Source organism: Mus caroli, unplaced genomic scaffold (assembly GCF_978045245.1).
Source record: "Mus caroli unplaced genomic scaffold, Mus_caroli_1 scaffold_3, whole genome shotgun sequence".
In the NCBI taxonomy this organism is placed as follows: Eukaryota; Metazoa; Chordata; class Mammalia; order Rodentia; family Muridae; genus Mus; species Mus caroli.
The window spans coordinates 140,534,704-140,553,381 of NW_028227258.1; the positions used below are offsets into that span (position 1 = coordinate 140,534,704).

The 18,678-nt window shown below is 40.4% G+C and overlaps 1 pseudogene; it reads right to left on the reverse strand.

Annotated features, from left to right (window-relative positions):
• Positions 1-1,250: 1,250 nt before the first annotated feature.
• LOC110291052 (elongation factor 1-gamma pseudogene) lies at positions 1,251-4,905 on the reverse strand (annotated as a pseudogene).
• Positions 4,906-18,678: the final 13,773 nt, after the last annotated feature.

Genomic DNA, 18,678 nt, shown 5'->3' on the forward strand with positions numbered 1-18,678 from the left:
CCTAAGAAGCTGGCCTTAAGTTCAAGGTGATCTTAACTCCTTCAGCCCCTCAAATGTTGGCGTTAAACACATGAGCCACTGCCCAGCTCCTCATTACCCTAGATAAGTCCTTCATTGTTCCATGATCCCAGCCTTCTCTTACTGCAGACTGGGAAGCCCTGTGAAAATAGAAATACAAGGATGCCTTGTCCAAAGAAAAACAGTGCCTGAACTTAGTGCTATCTATTTCAAAAAATTGTTTGGGACAATTGTCCCCGAGTTGCCTTAGAATAGACACAAACACAGACTCAAGACATGTTCTCAGCTGACCTCTGAGCCTATCTATTTTAAACAGGTTGAAATTTTGCAAAAGCCATGTTCTTGTTCCAAGAACTCAGTTAGTGCTGAATGGTCTCCAGTTGGCTGGGTGGCCCACTCTTTTAATGGTGTTGAAGATACCAATAATAGATGTTCCTCTTCATGCAAACTGACTCATTTTGTCAGGTGCCAGACTGAAGTTTCACTTCCAGAAGAGCCAGCAAATGAGTCTGGCTATCTGGCAGCTGAGCTTGGTGGCAACTTCTGTCCTCTCTTTCAGACCCTGGCCGGAAAAGTGGAGCACTGTGGAACATCCCTACAGTCTTCTGCATTTTCACTTTATTTGTCCTCATAGCTATAGACATGGACCATGAGTGTGGTTTTTAACAGTGGTCTTTTCTGTCCTTACAAATATCAGAAGAGATGTGTGTTAGTTTCCTTCTACAGATGAGGGATCTGCAGTTCCAAGAACTCCAACTGGAAAAATGAAGATTTCAGAAATTATCTTCATTTCATTGTATTGTATAAGACATACATAATCAGAGCCCTACTGGGAACATTACCCTGAGTGTTCCTAAAATTTAGCAATCCTTCCTCCCATCCATTTATCCCTGGCATGGCTTTAGTCTCAAGGGTGTGACAAATCATATTCTTCTCTGAAGGGCCTTGTTCAGCACTCATTGTCTAACTCACCCTCTATTTTTTTCCTTTTCACCTGAAGTGATAGAATGTACCACAGAGAGATGAGTGGACAAGACACAATTCACATCTATCCTTAAGCCCCAGTAATTCCCAGTCTACAAACTCTGGTAGATGAAATCCCGTGGTACTTTCCCAATGAGGTACATGGCATAAATGTAAGCATTTTTATTTTCAATGATCAGTTTCCTTTAATGACCCCCATCATTAAAGGAAGGGTAGGTGCAGGCAGCTAGGCGACTGGCAAGACATGTTCACTTGGAGATCCTGCCTTGATTGATGGCTTTGCCTACGTGCTGGAAGGCCCCCTCCCAGGAAAAGTACTCTCAAACCAGGGTCTCATCGCTTCCAGGATCCAGTTTCTTCAAGTATAATACTCATAGTCCACCAGCCAATCTGGACTCAGCGGAAAGGCAAGCTCTTGGCTCGGATGAACCAAACGCCAGAAATGGAGCTGCTGTTGTTGGTTCCGAAGAGGATAACACATGCAAAGGCATTCTTCCTCATTTTGTCCAATAGCTGAAACATTCCCTTGATGAAGTTATAACTCATGAAGGTCTGGATGAGCTCTTCTGGGAAGCGGTACTCAGTATACCACAGGGACCAGCCATCTTTATCAAAGTGCTCCCCAAAATATAGCAGTGCCACAGAGAGGGTCCTCATTGGAGTACTTACGTGTAAACTCATCCAATCCAAAGGTACTCTTGGGCAGGTGAGGGATAGGGTCCTTGGCCTTGGGCTGAGCAGCCAATGTCTGCTCACACTCATCCATCTCTTCTTCAGGAGCTGGGGCAGCTGCCTTTTCTTCCTCTTTCCGCTCAGCCTGGGGCTTCTTTTTCTATTCTCATGAACCCTTTTTTTTCGTTAGAATATCCTTCTTAGGCTGGTTCTCTGCAAACTTCTTAGCATCAAACTGCACCATCTTCTCATACAGTTTTCCCTCCCCCAAAATAGCCTTGAACTGGGGCTGGTTAATGAAGGTAAGGAACCATCAGTTGTTATTGGGGAAGGCCTGGCGAAAAGAAGGCTCTAAGACCTGTTTATACAGCCACAACAGGGTGCAGACAACTGTGATATCAGCCGGTGTCACTTGCTCACCCACCAGAAAAGTCTGCGTCTTCAAGCGAGTGTCTAGCAGCCCCAGGATTAGCTTCGCCTCCTCTTTTGCATTTCAGTGGCCTGTTTGTTGTGGTACATAATGCCCAAGATGGGGAACACTCAGGTGCTAGGTGGAGGAACTATGTCACTGTCAGCAAAGCGCACCCACTGCACCATGTGAGATGCTGTCTCTGCCATAGTTCTCTGCAGCTCCTCATTGCTTACATAATAGGTGATGGCATTGCTCTCAAACACACAGCATCCATCATTATCCTCAAGTGCTAGAACCTTGCCAGCAGGAAATTTTCGGAGAAATTCAGGTGTGTACTTGGTTTGGTCAAAGTGGAAGTGGGGTTGTGCGGAGAACACTCAGACCAGAGTCCCGCTGAACTGAGCAGTGATGAGGGCCTTGAAGGCCCTCCAGTTTTCAGAATGTGTGTATAGGGTCCCAGCCGCCACGATGATACCGCAGAGAAAGTGGGTGGGGCCGCGATGATTCCCCAGAGAAAGTGGGTGGGGCTGCCTGTGTTAATGCAAAGTAAGCCTCCAGGGGGTAAACCTTCCCTTTAAGCAGAACTTTCAGGAATTGGAGGGACTGCTGAAGGAAGGGAGAAATAGTGGGAGACCTAGATTCTAATTAACTTCTCATCTAATTAACTGTGCCACCCTTCCTCTGTGGATACAATGGAGACTCAAAGATAAAAGGGCTGAGCTGAGGATGGCAGTGGATCAGCAAGCTCACAGGATCACCTTCATTCCTGAGAGTTTTAAAGAAAAAAATAAAGTTCTCACAGGAACATGATTCCCTATTTGTGAAAGGAAACCGTGGCCTTTGTACATGTCAGCTGGGTGCGTTTGCTCTCCACAACGACCAAGAGTGTTCTCATAGATCAGTCCACCCTTTCTCATTATCAGCGAGACCCTGTTCTGAGGTGCTTGGTGGCTCACCACTGGGTGAGCAAAGAGGATCCAGGATCTTACAGTGAGTGGTTTTCTTGGTTGCTTTTCCATTATCACTAATGGCTGTTCCTTGCCCAAAACAGGGCCTCAGCCTGACTTTTGTTTCTTCCAGGTCTTTCAGTTTATGGATTCTGCAACTGAGTGATTAGCTTATCCTTTCTCCCAATGCTTTCTTCCATTATAGTGAAACTCTGTTCCAGAGAGTCTCCATTTTGAGATAGTGATACGTTCTCTTGAAGTTCTCATTCTGGTGTATTTTCTTACTCTCCTCTTAACCTACACCCCCATGTTTTAAATTCTAGGACACAGAGCTGGTTCAGCCTGCAGTTCATTCTTTCACTTATGTCTCCTCCCATTCCCTCTCCTGGCATGGTTTTACATCCATTACCCAGACAAGCTATAGAGGAAAGAGTTTATTTTGATTTCTGACTCCTGAAAGATAAAAGCCCATCAAGGACTGTGTCTCTGGAGAGGCATAGCAGCAAGTGGTAGGCATGGCGATAGGAGGGGGAAGCTGAGAGCTCACATTCTCAATTGCAAGTTCAAAGCAGAGGGCAAACTCGAAGTAGCGTGGGACTTGTATTCCCTGTGCCATCTCCTTGAAGTAAGGTACCTCAGAACTCCCAAAGCTGTGCCACAAATGGAAGACATTTCTTGTTCAACTGACCATAGTGTATATTTATCAATATGTATGTATCTATGTATGTATGTTTACATCTGTTTGAATGTGTGTTTATATATATGTGCATATATATATATGTATACATATGTGTTTATGTATTGTGTATATCCATAAGTGTTCGTATGTATATATGCACTTGTGTATATAATTTTTGTATATCTATGTGTTTGTTTATAGGTGTGTATATATGCATATAGGTATATGTATATTTGCATCTGTGTGTGTTTGGTGCAAAATGGGGACAACCAGGATGCTTTGCTGAGGCTTATGCAATGAGTTAAAAGTAGACAGAGACATGACAAGATAGTATACATTTGAAGGAAGAATGAGGTTCAATATGGTCAGATCTGAGGGAATGTTTCTTAGTACAGGGTGTTATGGTTTGCATGTAAAATATGTCCCACAGTCTCAAGTCTTTGAACAGTTGGCCCCTAGATGGTTGTGCTATTTGGGAAGGTGGTAAAACCTAGAAGACATAGTCTTGCTGTAAGAAGAGGGTCACTGGGTGGGGTCTGTGAAGCATTATAGCTGGGCTTCTCTCATTTACTCTGTTATTTGACTATGAATGTAATGTGACAAACTACTCTCCTGCTCCTGCCACCATGCCTCTTCTATCTGATGCCCTGTCTTCTCTGCCATGATGGAGTATATCCCTTCAGAACTATGAAACAAAATAAACCCTATCTCCCTTCAGTTGTTCCCTGCAGGGCATTTTATTACAGCAACAAAACGGCAACTAAGTGGCTGTGTTTTACAGCTGCCTCCCAGTATGCTAAATGTTCCACCCAGACAATGGCAGTTGTGATAGCTAGTCATCAAGAGATATGAACACAAGTGTGATACCATTTCTAAAGGCCTATGTAAAGGACAGGGTTGTGAGACTGGGTTAAACATAGTAAGAGTGACTTCATCCGGTGCCATTACCACAGCTACATGAACCATTGCAATATCTGTTTTGCAGAAAAAGAAAACATACAAAGGGCTCAACTTCTAGATCCATGGCCCCAACTAGAAATTTATAGTTAGGAAAATATGGTGAGGGTCAGAGTATAGAAGATTAGTAAAAAATAGCATCAAAGGGAAAAACACTGGGACTAAACCTACCTAAAAGCAATCTTACTGAGGGCAGTCCCAGCAATTAGATGCTTTTCCAGGAATGCTGAGGGCATCAATCTGATCAGGAATCAATGATACTCAGATAATAAAGGTGATCTGATATAAGAGATCAGGGGGTTGATGGGTTCTTGTTAACTAAATTTATAAGCATTTTTACTAAAACTGAAATTTATGAGGACATACTACCAATAAGTATAGAGGATAATTTAAGAACATAATAAGAAACATATTAAACATAGGCTGGAGCTATGGATCAGTTGGTAGAATGGTGGACTAGCATGCAAAAGGCCCTGCAATTCATAAACTAGTCATGTAGATGGATATCTGTAGTCCCAGACCCGAGATATGGATGCAGAATGTTTAGAAGTTCAAGGTAACTATGGATTATATAGTAGTGAGTTTGAGGCTAGTCTAGGGTACATGAGACCCTGCCTCAAAACAAAATAAATCAAACAATGCAACCTCTAGTTAAAATGGTTAAGTGAAGCATCTCTTTTCATCTTTGTGGAAGGTACCAGCCTCCTCATGTGAGAGAGTCTAGAAAGGTCTGTTGATGGGGATATTGGTATCTTGGTAGTATTCACTGGAAACTACTAGAGTCTCAGAGTGTGAAATGACAGAATTTAATTAAGAGTGCCGAAGATAATACAAAAGCTATTTTTTCCTCTGACTGTAAAGGAGTGGACAGGTTGGATATGCAGAGAAGAAGGTATTGCAATGATTCTCCAAAGTGAAAGACAGCAAATTATTCTGACTTAACTACAGATGTACTTCATGGAGCAAGACAAGCGATTAGATACAGGGTTCCAGAGGAAGAGAGAATCAGGAAGGCTCGAGACTTCAGGGAAGAGCTTAGAGTTCAACCTTGAGTCTGAGTGTTGAGGCTGTGTAGCCTACTCGGACAACTTGGGCTTCCAGTACCTACTAAGAGCTGCAACTGCCAAATGAATGTAAGGGACAGTAGCTGAAAGAATTTTTTTTATTGGATTGTTTTAATTGGTTAGGGTCTGAAGTAGACCTGTCTGACCTCAAACTTCCTATGTAACCTTGAACTTCTGATCCTCCTGCCTTTACCGCCTTAGTTCTGAGATTACTGACTTTGGCCACCACACTGTGTGTGGTGCTGTGGACAGAATTCAGGGATTTGTGTATGCTAATCAAGTACTCCACCAACTAATTCCCAACCCAGCCCTAAGGCTATCCTTTGTCTTTGAAACAATTGTTCCTTTAATAAGTTCACACAACCCTTAAATTACCCTTAGCCATTTCTTACACTTCTTTTCTTCCTCTTTGTTTCTTTTTAATTTTTTCTTTCCTCTATTTTTTAAAGACAGTTAACAGTTAGCTGTCATCATGTGAGGGCAGGCCAACTCCTAAATTGAGATTAGCCTGTTCAATTAGTGCAGGGACTGAGCTTTTAAATAAAATATTAGGTAATGGATGTACCAGGAACAAACTAAAAAAGATGCAAGCTTTTCTTACTGATCTCAGTTTTATCCTCTTAGTGTCTCCCACTGAAAGAAAGTCATGAGGCCACATGACCCAGCACTGTGGGGCCCGAACTGGGCTTTGCTCTTCATGGCTCCAAATTGTTCCCTTAAGTAAACTGAATTACACCGCAAGCCGGTCTCATCACTGAAGGCTGCACAAGAGCTTCGTGTACCTTTTTAAAAGGCAGGAAGTGCCACATAGCCTTTCAAAGTGCTAACAGCCTGCTTCCTACAGCCATCTGCATTGGCAGGCCCTGAGAAGCAGAGCAGGGCAGACCCAGCTGGAGCAGGGCAGACCCGGGGGTGGGGGGCAGTGTGTGGGAACTGGTGAAGGCAAATTCTGTCCACGTGGGAGCCAAACTCAGTCCAAAGAGATTTCTATCACATGTTTTCTTTCCTTTGCCTGTGTTGACACATTTCTTTCTGAAAGCAGCCAGAGATTTTAATGGGTGTTTTCATAGAGTGAGTTCCTGACCCCTCCCGATTCAACACTAGGGAGCTTTAAACAGGATGGAAAATGAACACAAACAGGAATATGTTGGGAAGATACAGTAGGGAAGACGTCTGTGGCTCCCTGTGCCAGTACAAATACCTGCTTAATTAGAAAAATCAATCTTGGCTGTCCAGGTGACAGATAGGAATCCTCTTTTGGAGGTGAGAAAGTCCAGTCATGGTGAGATAATTTTTTCCCATTACTAAAGGCAGCCTAATGTATGTCTCTAAGCAGTTTGGCTTAGAAGAACTTGTTAAAAACCACCACATTCCTCCTCTCGTTAATTGAATCTTGGTGAAGCGGGGGAGGGAGAACGGGCAGCTTGCATAAAAAAAAAAACAAAAAAAAAAACAAAAAAAAACCCAACTCTTTAAAGATACCCAAGTTCTGAGAGATGATTTCATAACTGTTATCAAAGGAATGGCAGTGTTTTGATAAGGAACAGAATGGAAACTCTCTGACCATGCTTATAGAACACTAACTTGAGAGGTTTTGCCTTGCTAGAGAAAATGATTGAAGGTGCTGAGTCATCTGCTCTCTGTGACAGACTGAAGGGCTAGGATTCTCTCTGGATGGATAAGGAAACAGCAGTCCACAGGGCTGGTGCTCTGGCAACCATATTCCCCCCCCCCCCCCCCCCCCCCCCCAGTGAGTGTGCTTGCTTGGATGTCCTTCCTCAGATGCCTTCCACTTTTTGCTTGAGATGGGAGCACTCATTTGTCTAGTACTTTTCCAAGTAGGCCAGACTAATTGTTCAGTGAGCTGGGTATCTACCTTCTACTATATCTCCTTTCACTATTCACTGCTGAAATAGAAAGTGTACACTCTACACCCATTTTATATGGTTTTCTTATATGGATTCTGGGGATCTGCTTTGCCAAATGATTCTGGGATTTCAGAGTTTAGCCTGATCACAGCTGCATGTATAGTGACTCCAAGAGCCAGGGAGTAAAGTTGTCTCTCCCCCAGGTCTCCTTGTACGTCCCAGACACCTCGTGGATTCTTTAAAGGAGGCTATGATGGCACCTGAGCTGGCTGTTTTCTTTCCTACTACAGTGTGGGTTTCTGTGACAGCCTTGGATCTCTTTGAGTTCTTGGTTTAAGCTCCATCAAAGACACAAGATTCACAGCACATGGCAGTGGAGCCATACTTTCCTGCTTCTGGTCTGATTTGCCTCCAGTCTGAAATGCAAAACATCTGTTTTAGCTGTGGCTCCACTTCTGTTCTCTTGGTCTTATTTATTTATTTCTTGGACTTCCATAATCCTGCCTTTGTAGCTTTTTCTCTCAGGGTGGTTTCTACTGAGGTTTCTTTCTGAGAGAAAAAGCCCCTAATAAAATGCCCAATGCAAAACTATCCTTTGAAGAAATTTAGAAAGCTCCTTGGCTTTAAAAAGAACAAATACAAACAAAACCTGGAAACAAGCAGACCAATGGTTCCAAAAAGCCTACCCTCATTGCTTAGAAGGTCTTTCCATGGATTTTTTTGTTTCTTTGCCTTCAGTACCTCAGTTGTTCACTGTGATTCCAGCCCTTCCCCCAACCTAAACTGGCCAAATATACTTGAGCTAAAAAAAAAAAAAATGTTCTCTGGTTTCATTGAAATCTTGCTAGTCAGTCGTCACGTGGATATTCACATGTGGATTCCATCTGTGGTGTTGAATCATTTCTGGAGAGCCCACAGCTGAGACGGAGCTCATTTATGAAGTGAAGCCTGTGTTCCTTATCCCTCTCTATTTTAGGAAGCCAACTGAGTACAGACAGGAGAGGTAACTGGATACTGTCTACCAGTGGATGGTTGGTTAGATTATGAAGCATCTTAAGGTGTCTCTGTTCTCATTTTAGGCATTCGATTCAGCTGAAAGCATTTATTATTTGATGATACAGGTTTTAAAATAAATCCTTGAAGCCGGACCCAGAGAAGATAGCAGCCTTTATTCAGTTACCCCCACCAAGGGGAGGTGGAGGTATAGAAAATGTCTGGCTCTTAAAGGATCCATGTGTTGTCTTCTTCGGGACACCCATGAGGTCTGGATGAGGTCTAAAGGTCAGTGTGATAGTTTAAATGGAAAAGACAGAATGACGAAGGATGACCAGAATGACGGAGATTGTCCACGAAACACTGTGTGTGTTTAAAGTGTAAAATTCCAAGGAGAAGATCACAACTCTGTGTGAGCACCGCGGACTTTTATCACTGCTTGTGTGGATGGAGCCAAAGGTTTGGGGAGAGTATGATGTTTCCTAAGCCAATATCAAACTCCATTTCCTTAGTAACCCCGAGGAATCAATGGCTCTTTCTGATGAAAGAAAATCTGAGACTTATCTTGTGTAGGAAATATTTGCTAACATCTCTAAAGCTGGCAGAAGATCCTTTTGTTAAATTGGAATTCTCTCCATCTGTGGCGCTCACCCTTACGTGTGTCTACCATATACTGCAAGCATGTACTACTACACACACACCCCAGATAAGTACCTCCAGATAATATTCATCAGTTTTCTGTTTACTCCTTAGTTGTAGCTTAACCATAGACTTCTGTTGAATTAAGTAATTCCAGGTAACAATTGTACATTTAAAGATTCAGACAACTTTTCTTTAGAGAATTTTGTTTCTTAAAACTTTGGTTGATATCACACTGAAGAATGTAGGCTATTCCTGAAAAATAAAATGAGGGCTAAACAGCCCACAGCATCACCCATCTACAAAAAAAAACCCACAGTCCTCCTTCCCTTCATCAATTACATTTATAGGGTTTTTTTTCGTGTGTGTGTCTAACTTGAAAAATTACAAAGACAGCTCATGAGCATGCCATATGTTAAGTACAGTTATAGATGACATATAATTTTATGTTTATTTCTTCAGTTACTCTCTTCTTAACACCAATGAATGTAGTAGCACAGAAAACCCTACACCATCCTACAGATAAGCAGATATATTAATAATCTATCTATTCATCCATCTATATGCCTGCCTACCTATCATCTGTCTGTCTGTCTGTCTAGATATAGATATAAGGAAAGAGATATTAGTGACATATTCAGTGCCATACAGCAACAATGGTAGGGTTTGATTTACCATTACTGGGTTAGAAAGCCCCCTTTTCACTTATACTATACCACATCATGTTTCTTAGTTACCTTTACAGACTATTTGTCTCTTTTGGCAAAATAAGTATAAGAAGTAAACTTACAGGGTCAAATAGATCCATAAATAGCTACAACTGACAGATTTCACCGTGGATAGATGGCAGTTTGGGCTAGGGTGAGCTCCATTTTCAGTGTCCCTCTTGTCCATATTTGGGTAGGCTTAGCATGGGGTGGGATGGGTGGACTCATTTGGCTTGCTGTGAATCCTAATTATTCTTTTGCTTCATTTAAAAAAGTATTTATTTCTGTTTGTGTGTAAGTGTGTGCATGTGCACTTGAGTGTAAAAGTCCATGGAGGCCCAAAGAGGGCATCAGCTTGACATAGGTGCTGGGAACTGCACTTGTGTTCTCTAGAAGACCAAGGCATGATCTTAACTGCTGAGCTGTCTCTCTACGTCCCAATTCTTAAATAAAATTACTGAAATAAAATATAAAGCATGTGTATTAATCTTTTCTTTAAAAATATTGCCACACAGGGGCTGGAATGTAGTTGAAGAGAAAGGTAATTTGAATCCCTGCCCAGTCCAAGAATTCATGCTGTGACCAGCACACCTTAACTTATCTGGGAATCAGATATATGGCTAATGAATGAGTTATGTTTTAGGCTTGAACTAAACTTACTTTCCTCTCCTAATGCTCCTATATCTATTCAACTAAGCAGTTTTTATTTCATATTCTTATTTATTTATACTTAACTCATCAAAATGCCTTTTGGCAGTATGAATGTCTACTCCAGAAGATTGTTAGACTGGTAAGGTGCTTTTGATCCACTTTAGTTCCATATCTGTGAAATAATGTTCTGTTCAGAGAGAGCCATAGCTCTCAAAAAGCTCCCGGTAAGTTCAAAGCTCCACTTAGGATGGCTACAAGTGGCTGAGTTCAGAACAATGCTTGTGTATAAGTCACTGCTTGCCAAAAGTTCCAGAAAGACATTGGTGGAGAAAGGCTGCCTGGCTGCCAGAACAGCAGGTTTTAATGTCTGCTACACAGCCATACTGAGCTTCTTGGTAGACAGTTCTGATTAGCAAAATCTATAGTGATACGACAGAAACAAAAAAAAAAAAACACTCTGTGAGCTCTAAAACATGGCAGAGCTCTCAAGAGTTGACTACATAAAAATTAATAGCAACAAAATAATTGATTGTATTGAAAACATGTCAAGGATTATTTGTATATGTATGTGTAAAATATTATTGACATATGAAATATATTTTAAATATATTTCCTATAAATAAATTTTCTACAAGCAAAAGAAATACAAGAAACATGAGAAAACATGAAGCATGCAGATGTACACAAGTAAAACACCGAGCCTTGAGAACAGTCAAATGTAAAATGAGATATAATGGTTACGTTAGCAACTTGGAAAAAACATTTAAGATAAGAAATTATACCAAGTATTTTTGTATAACCTCTTAGGTAATGTATACTTTGGAACAATTTAAACACAATTAATAATGCTAGCCAACATTATGCAAAAAGACCAGTGCCTTTTGACATAATAATTTCACTTCTAGGAATGCATCCAAAGTTGTGAATAGAGCTTTGTGTGCAAAGGTATTTATTACATTACTCTTTTGAACAGTGAATATAAAAGGTAAATTAGGGTATAATCCATGGAATGTTGTCCAGTATCATTATTTACCAAGTTTGATGTCATACACTGATATAGACAGGGGAAAAAAAGAAAAAACCAAAAATTATGATTACAAGATTTTTAAAAGATATTTATTTATTATGTATATGAGTACACTGTCACTCTCTTCAGACACATCAGAAGATGGCATCATGTTGCATTAATGATGGTTGTGAGCCACCATGTGGTGGCTGGGTATTGAACTTAGGACCTCTGGAAGAACAGTGAGTGTCCTTAATCGCTGAGCAGCCCCTGTAAATTTTTAAGAACGATACAAAACATGAAAATGCACAAAGGAAAAAAAAACTAAGAGAAATAAGTTGTTACTGCTTTCTGACAAAAATGTATGTAATTTTGATTTCTTCCTGATAGGTTTCTGTATTTAAACATATTATATAAGAATTATTATAATTGCTGGGCAGTGGTGGTGCACGCTTTTAATCCCAGCACTTGGGAGGCAGAGGCAGGTGGATTTCTGAGTTCCAGGCCACCCTGGTCCACAGAGTGAGTTCCAGGACAGCCAGGGCTACACAGAGAATCATTGTCTCAAAAAACCAAAAACCAAAAATATAAAATACAAAATAAAAAAATGAATTATTATAACCATAAAACAATAAATATTTTGTATAGTGATAGAAATCTTTGAATATGGAGTAGGAAGAACTAATACAGGCCATACAAACGAATTTAGGTCTGTTGTAGACCAGAAATAACTAAACTTTCTGGCAATATATAATTCAGCCGTCTTTGAAAATAGTCTAATATGGAATTTACCAGCCTTTCTGAGCATGAAAGTGCTAATACAGACATAAAGTAATTCACTCTGTTTTGTAAATTTAGAACTGCTCAGACTTTTCTGATGGCTAAATGTGATCTGGCTAGGAACCTGTTTAGATACTTTGGTTCCTAGTTGGAAGTTAAAATGGCTTTTTGAGCAGCCAGTTATCTTCAACAAAACAGATTTTCAAAAGGATCCTTCCTGAGAGGATAGACTTGATTGTCTTAACTCACCTGCCTCCGTGGGAAGAAGTAGGCAGATGTACTACATAAGGTGTGGTTGAGAAGTTGGAGGTTTGTTACAAAATAGTCTAGATTGAAGAGACAGCCTGATGTGTGGTTTGAATGCTGACCTATGAGACATTTTAATTCTGGCAGGCACAGAGTGGAACCAGCTAAGAGAAAAATGTGTGCTGAAGGCTGGAGGGAAACCCAGAAGGAGTCAAAGCTGTGTTGGGGTTTGCTTTCCTGAGCTGTGGTCTGATCTTCTCTTCTTATTTTCCTGCTCCTCATTTTGAGAATAGGAATATTGATTCTGTTGATATATATTGGAAGCAGATAACTTGATTTCTTTTTAAACAAGGATCCATAGTTATGATACAGTCTTGAGTTTCAGGAGGGCTGGTGTTATCTATTACTGAAACAAGGAAAGTACATGGATAGCCAAAAGAACTTAATATCTCAAGGAAGAAGGAAGAACTCCAAGAATAAAGGAACTGTGAAGACAAAGAGATGTCTTCAAATGGACCAAGAAATGTATAAAGGCCTTGATCTTCAAAACAATAATTACTACAGAATTATAAATCATTGAATAAATACTGCAAACACACGATATGTCAGATGTGGGAATCGGATGCTAGTTCATAAAGATGGAAGGAATAATTTTGATATATAAAACAATCATCTATCTGCAGCCAAGGTGGTAATAATTAGACAGAAATATCTATGGATGAAAATTAAGTGGGTGAAGATCTGAGTAGATAGTTACATAATGTGAGAGAAGTAGTTCTCATAACAGATTTGTATGTTAAGAAGAAAACAAGCGCAGAATTTGGAAAAGTCTGGCAGGTTGTGTCCTAACCCAATTACAAACTTAAGTCCAAGGAAACCTGACAAAAGCAGCTCTCAGGGCTGGGAAGATGCACAAAGCCTCCTAGAAAAGATGGGAGTTCAATCCCAATGCAACATCAAGTAGGCTCAATCTGAGGACAGACTGCAGATAACTGGCCCTTTATTTTCAAAATGTCAAGGTCAAGATGGTTGAAAAGGATCCAAGGAAGCATTTAGGGAGACTAAGGAACTGTTGGCCAATATTGTGTCCTCTGTGAAGTGATTGGTACAGTCTGGATGAGGCTGAGTGTAAGCAGCGAGGATGTGCCAGTGTTAATTTTCTTGTTTGAATAGTTTTATTGTGGCGTACAAAATGACATTCCTGTTTGAAGGAAATTCACACTAAATTGTCAGAGGAGTTGTAAGACAGCTGAAATTGTTAGGAATGATTACACTCTATATCACACTTGCAATTTTTCTGTAAGTTTGAAATTTCTAATTGAAAATTATTTTAGGGCTGAAGACATGGTTAAGTGGTTACTTCAGAGAATTTGATATTGGATGTATGTTATAGGACACATAACCACTCATAACTTTAGTTTCAGGGAATCTGATGCCCTCTTCTGACTTCCATGGGTACCTGCACACATACGCTTTGGCATATACTTACACACACACATACATACACACACTTTAAATCTTTAAACCAAACTATGTATATTTTTATTAGTTTATTTTCTCATATATTACTTCCCGACTACAGTTTTTACTCCCTCCGTTCCCAATTCCCACTCCGTCCCACTCATTCCTCCTCCTTTTCCCCTCAGAAAATGATAGGCTTCCTAGGGATATTAACCAAACATGGCATATCAAATTGCAATAAGACTAGGCACCTCTCTCATTTCAATTGGGAAAAAAAATAATGTATGAAAATATAGATAAGAATTAACTGGCCCACCAAAGTTCTGTCATAGATGGGGGAGATGCGCAAAAGGCTCCACTACTCCCAGCAGCTCTGGACATGTAATGAATGCTGAGAGAAGGGAGTCATATTCCTCAGTAGTGTACCCACAGTCTGCTCTAGTCATATATGCTTATACCATCAAAAGATTTGGACATAGGGAGGGAGGTTTGTTAGAATAAACATGGTTGAGTGGGAGGGGGAAGGGTCAGGATTGAGGAGGGAAGTGTGATCAACATATGTTATATATGTATGTGTTATTGTGACAGAATAGAGATTAAAAAAAGAAAAGAACTGGTTCATGCTTTCAAAAGGTTAGGAGCTGGATAGAAAGCTTCCTAGTTAAGAGCACACATTGGTATTGCAAAGTACCTGGGTTGTCATCCCAGAACCCACATGATGGCTTACAACTGTCTATTAGTCCAGTTCCAGGGTACTTGGTGCTCTATTCTGGCTTCTATGGGCAGTATACTTACATACATGTAAGCAAAATACTCACAATTATAAAATAAATAAATGTATTTTTAAAGGCTACTACAGAGTAGAAAGGCTAAGACACTGAAGTTGAGGTAGTCAGAAGGGGGAGAGGAGAGAGGGTAGAGAGAGGGAGAGAGAGAGAGAGAGAGAGAGAGAGAGAGAGAGAGAGAGAGCCATCTGGTTCTGGTTACACACATGGGTTCTGGAATGAAATGTCCAGTGTCCAATGGTGGTTTTTCTGTCAGTGTCAGCAAGGAGGTTTCATAGTGGTGGTGAACATCTTACATACTGTAGTCCCTCTCATTCTTGCAAGGCAATATAATAAAAGTGTGAACTCCAAACTATGCACAGCAAATGGCTAGATGACTATAATTGTTAGTTAGTTAGTTAGTTATTATTAGCTATTGGTTATTTTAGTGAGAAAACTGCATCAACATTGTGGTTTTGGTAGTTATTTGAATTTGAGAGGATTTTTTTGTTTTCCTGAGACCCAGGTTTTCCATTTAAACCAGAAACAAACAAACAAGCAAGCAAACAGACAAAAAACAAACTGTCTTAGAAGCCATTGAGTAATGTGATAGTTGTGAGAAGTAACTGAGGTGATGGAAAGTGCTTCATCAGTGGAGCTTGTCAGCTGGGCTTATACCACCATCTACTCACAAGGCTCAGTTCGAAGGTCTGCCTGGGCTGGACAGAGTACATTTAAATAGATTCTAATCAGTCTAATGAGACTCTATCTCAAAATAAAAATTTTAAAGATATATGAGATAGATCTCAATGGCAAAGTACTAATCTCACATGTGAAGGCCTAGGTTGAACTCATTATATAAACAAATGTTAATTACCTCTACATATATACAAGTCAAATCTAATACATTCTACAGACATAAAAAAAGCATAGGGTAATTCGGAGGAAAAGAAAAACAAAACAAAACAAACAAACAAACCCCCCAAAACTCAAATGGAAGTGGGGGGATGCACCAGGCTGAACAATTCTCCAGAATGGATAGGAGGTAGTTACTCCCACAAAAGGATTGGGAGGCAGATTGACCACAAAGCAAGAGACCTCACGCTTAATCCCGATACTCTGATGCTTTCAGACCATTCTTAGGCCCTAAGACTTACCCTGTAAAGCCTTCATATGTTTATACCAACTTTAAAACTTCTCTGTATATGATATTTGTTTGTCAGGCAAAAGCAGTTTTTCTCACTCAGGATCACCTTTGTAGATGGTCAAATTCTTGCTTGGCTTTTAAACTCCAGCCTAGAGTTGGAGATTTGAGAAAATATTGTTTGGTATGATTAACGAATAGTTGTATTGCTGACCAACTTATCCAGCATTGACACCAATGTCCATATGTGTTTTGAAACCCAGAGTCCGAGTATCTTTTCTTGAAACTGTGCTAAAATACTCTAAAAAAGCAACTTAAGGGAAAAAGGACTTCTTTTGGTTTATGGTTCAAGATATACTGTCCATCATGATAGAAAAATCAAGGCAGCATGATCTTGAAGCTGCTGGCAATATACTCACACTCAGAAGACAGGAATGCATGCATGTTGCTGCTGACACCTCTTTCAATAGCATAGAATCATCCCAGAGAATTGTCCTACTCACAACTAAAATGGGTCTTCCTACATTAATTAACATAATCAAGATAAACTTTACAGGCATGAGGCTTCCATCTCAGGTATAGATTTTGTCAAGTTTGATTATCAACACAGCCAGCATTTGCTATATTCTGAACATTAAAGCAGAAAATATTTAAAACATATAGTCAGGGTACAGTACGGGCAAAGTCCCTCTGATCATGAGACATGCAAAACTACAAGTCACTAATCTACTTTGAGTCAGGCTGCATAGTCAGCGTGCAAATTCTCTCCATAGACAAGAATGTAAAACTACCAAGGTACCTCTGTCAGAAGCCAGTCACTGGCTAGCTACTCAATGCGGTCTACCAGGAGAAAGATGAACTATGGTTATTTACCTTGAAAAGTTCTGAATTCTTTCAATCTGGATAGGAAAGAAGCTGGATCAGAACTTTCCAACAGTGTCAAACAAAAAATCCTACCAACACACCATTAATCATGAAGTCTGTCATTATAATTTTTAAACTAGGAATATGCAGAATTGAAAAAAGAAACTGAATAAATAAAGAAGTAAACTAGGAACAGCTAGACAAATGTGGAAGAAATTGTGTAAGATCTTGCAGTTGGCAAGAAAGGCATTCTTGTGTGTTTTCTGATGTTTGTAGTATTTATTTCTGAGAAGTGGATGATTTATTGCAATTTTCCTATTTATAAATAAATGTTTACTTTTGCATATTGACCAACTATGTAACAGGAAACAAATTAAGGAATAAGGATTTATATTGCAACATGGTTTGAGAGTATAGTCCAGTGGTGAATGAGAGGATCATGGGTGCTAGGGTGGCCCTACTACATCTGTGGCCTGTGGCAAGAAAGTAGAATGCTGGGTCTCAGCTGGCTTTTTTCTTCCTTTTTTTTCCCCCCCGAGAGGATTCCCAGCCTCCAGGATGGTGCTGCCCACAGCAGCTCCTTAGTTCCTCCATAGTTCAATCATTTTGGAAACACGCTCACAGACATCCCCAGAAGTGTGTCTCTTAGGTGTTTCAAACCCAGTCAAGTTGAATAACCAATGTACATCTCATTGATTATTTCACATCTTTGAACTCTTTATTTTAAAAAACTGACCAAAGAAAATAACAACAAAAATCAGCCTCAGGCCCACAAAATGTGCACCAACTCTGATGTTGCCAAAGTCTCAATAGCTCTTGCTAATAGTTGACTTGGGCTTGTAGAGAAACAGCTAAAATCCCAGGTTAGTGCAAGGAAATATATGGAATAGTTCATGATCAATGACTTTTAGGATAGAGGTAATCTGGGTTCAATGCTAAAGAGAATATTTGTTGTAAGGGGGAGAGAGATACTGTGCTTGAGACAAGGGTTAGAATGGAGAAGAGACAGTGAGTAGCATCCAGAGAAAGCAGTGGGAGAGGAGGGCATTAAGAATGGGTCTTGGGGGGCTGGTGAGATGGCTCAGTGGGTAAAAGAGCACTGACTGCTCTTCTGAAAGTTCTGAGTTCAAATCCCAGCAACCACATGGTGGCTCACAACTACCTGTAATGAGATCTGATGTCTTCTGGTGTATCTGAAGACAGCTACAGTGTACTTACTTATAGTAATAAATAAATAAAAATCTTAAAAAAAAAAGAATGGGTCTTGGGTTAGCATGTATGTGTGTGTGGAGGGGATTATTTCTGTGACCTTCCTGTTCTTGAACACAAAAGGTCAAAGTGTAACCTCAAGGTTGGAGGTTTCAGAGTCTGAGCTGGTCACTAATGACTCCTTTCCTAAGCAAACCTGTTGAGACAGTGATATATCTGCTTTCACGAGAACCGAGTCTTTCTATTGGCCTTAGTCTCTGTATGCAGAAGCTCTGCTGCAAACTTGTCTGTAAGTAAGAGGGCATTTGGTTAGAAAATGACATACTCTTATTGTAGTGTCTTGAAGCAGTAGTCAGTTAATCCACTCTAAAATCTTCAGTGAGTATGCATGTGCTTCTTGCCACACTCCAAAATGCTCTTGATTCCAGAAAGAAACACACACACACACACTCACATGCACACACAGAGAGAGGGGGAGGGGGAAGGGGTGGGGGAGGGGGGAGGGGGAGGGGGGAGGGAGAGAGACAGACAGAGACAGAGACAGAGAGAGACTTCTATTTTAATATGCCTAAAACAGAGCAATGGCTGAGCACTTCCAAACCTCTGCATTGCT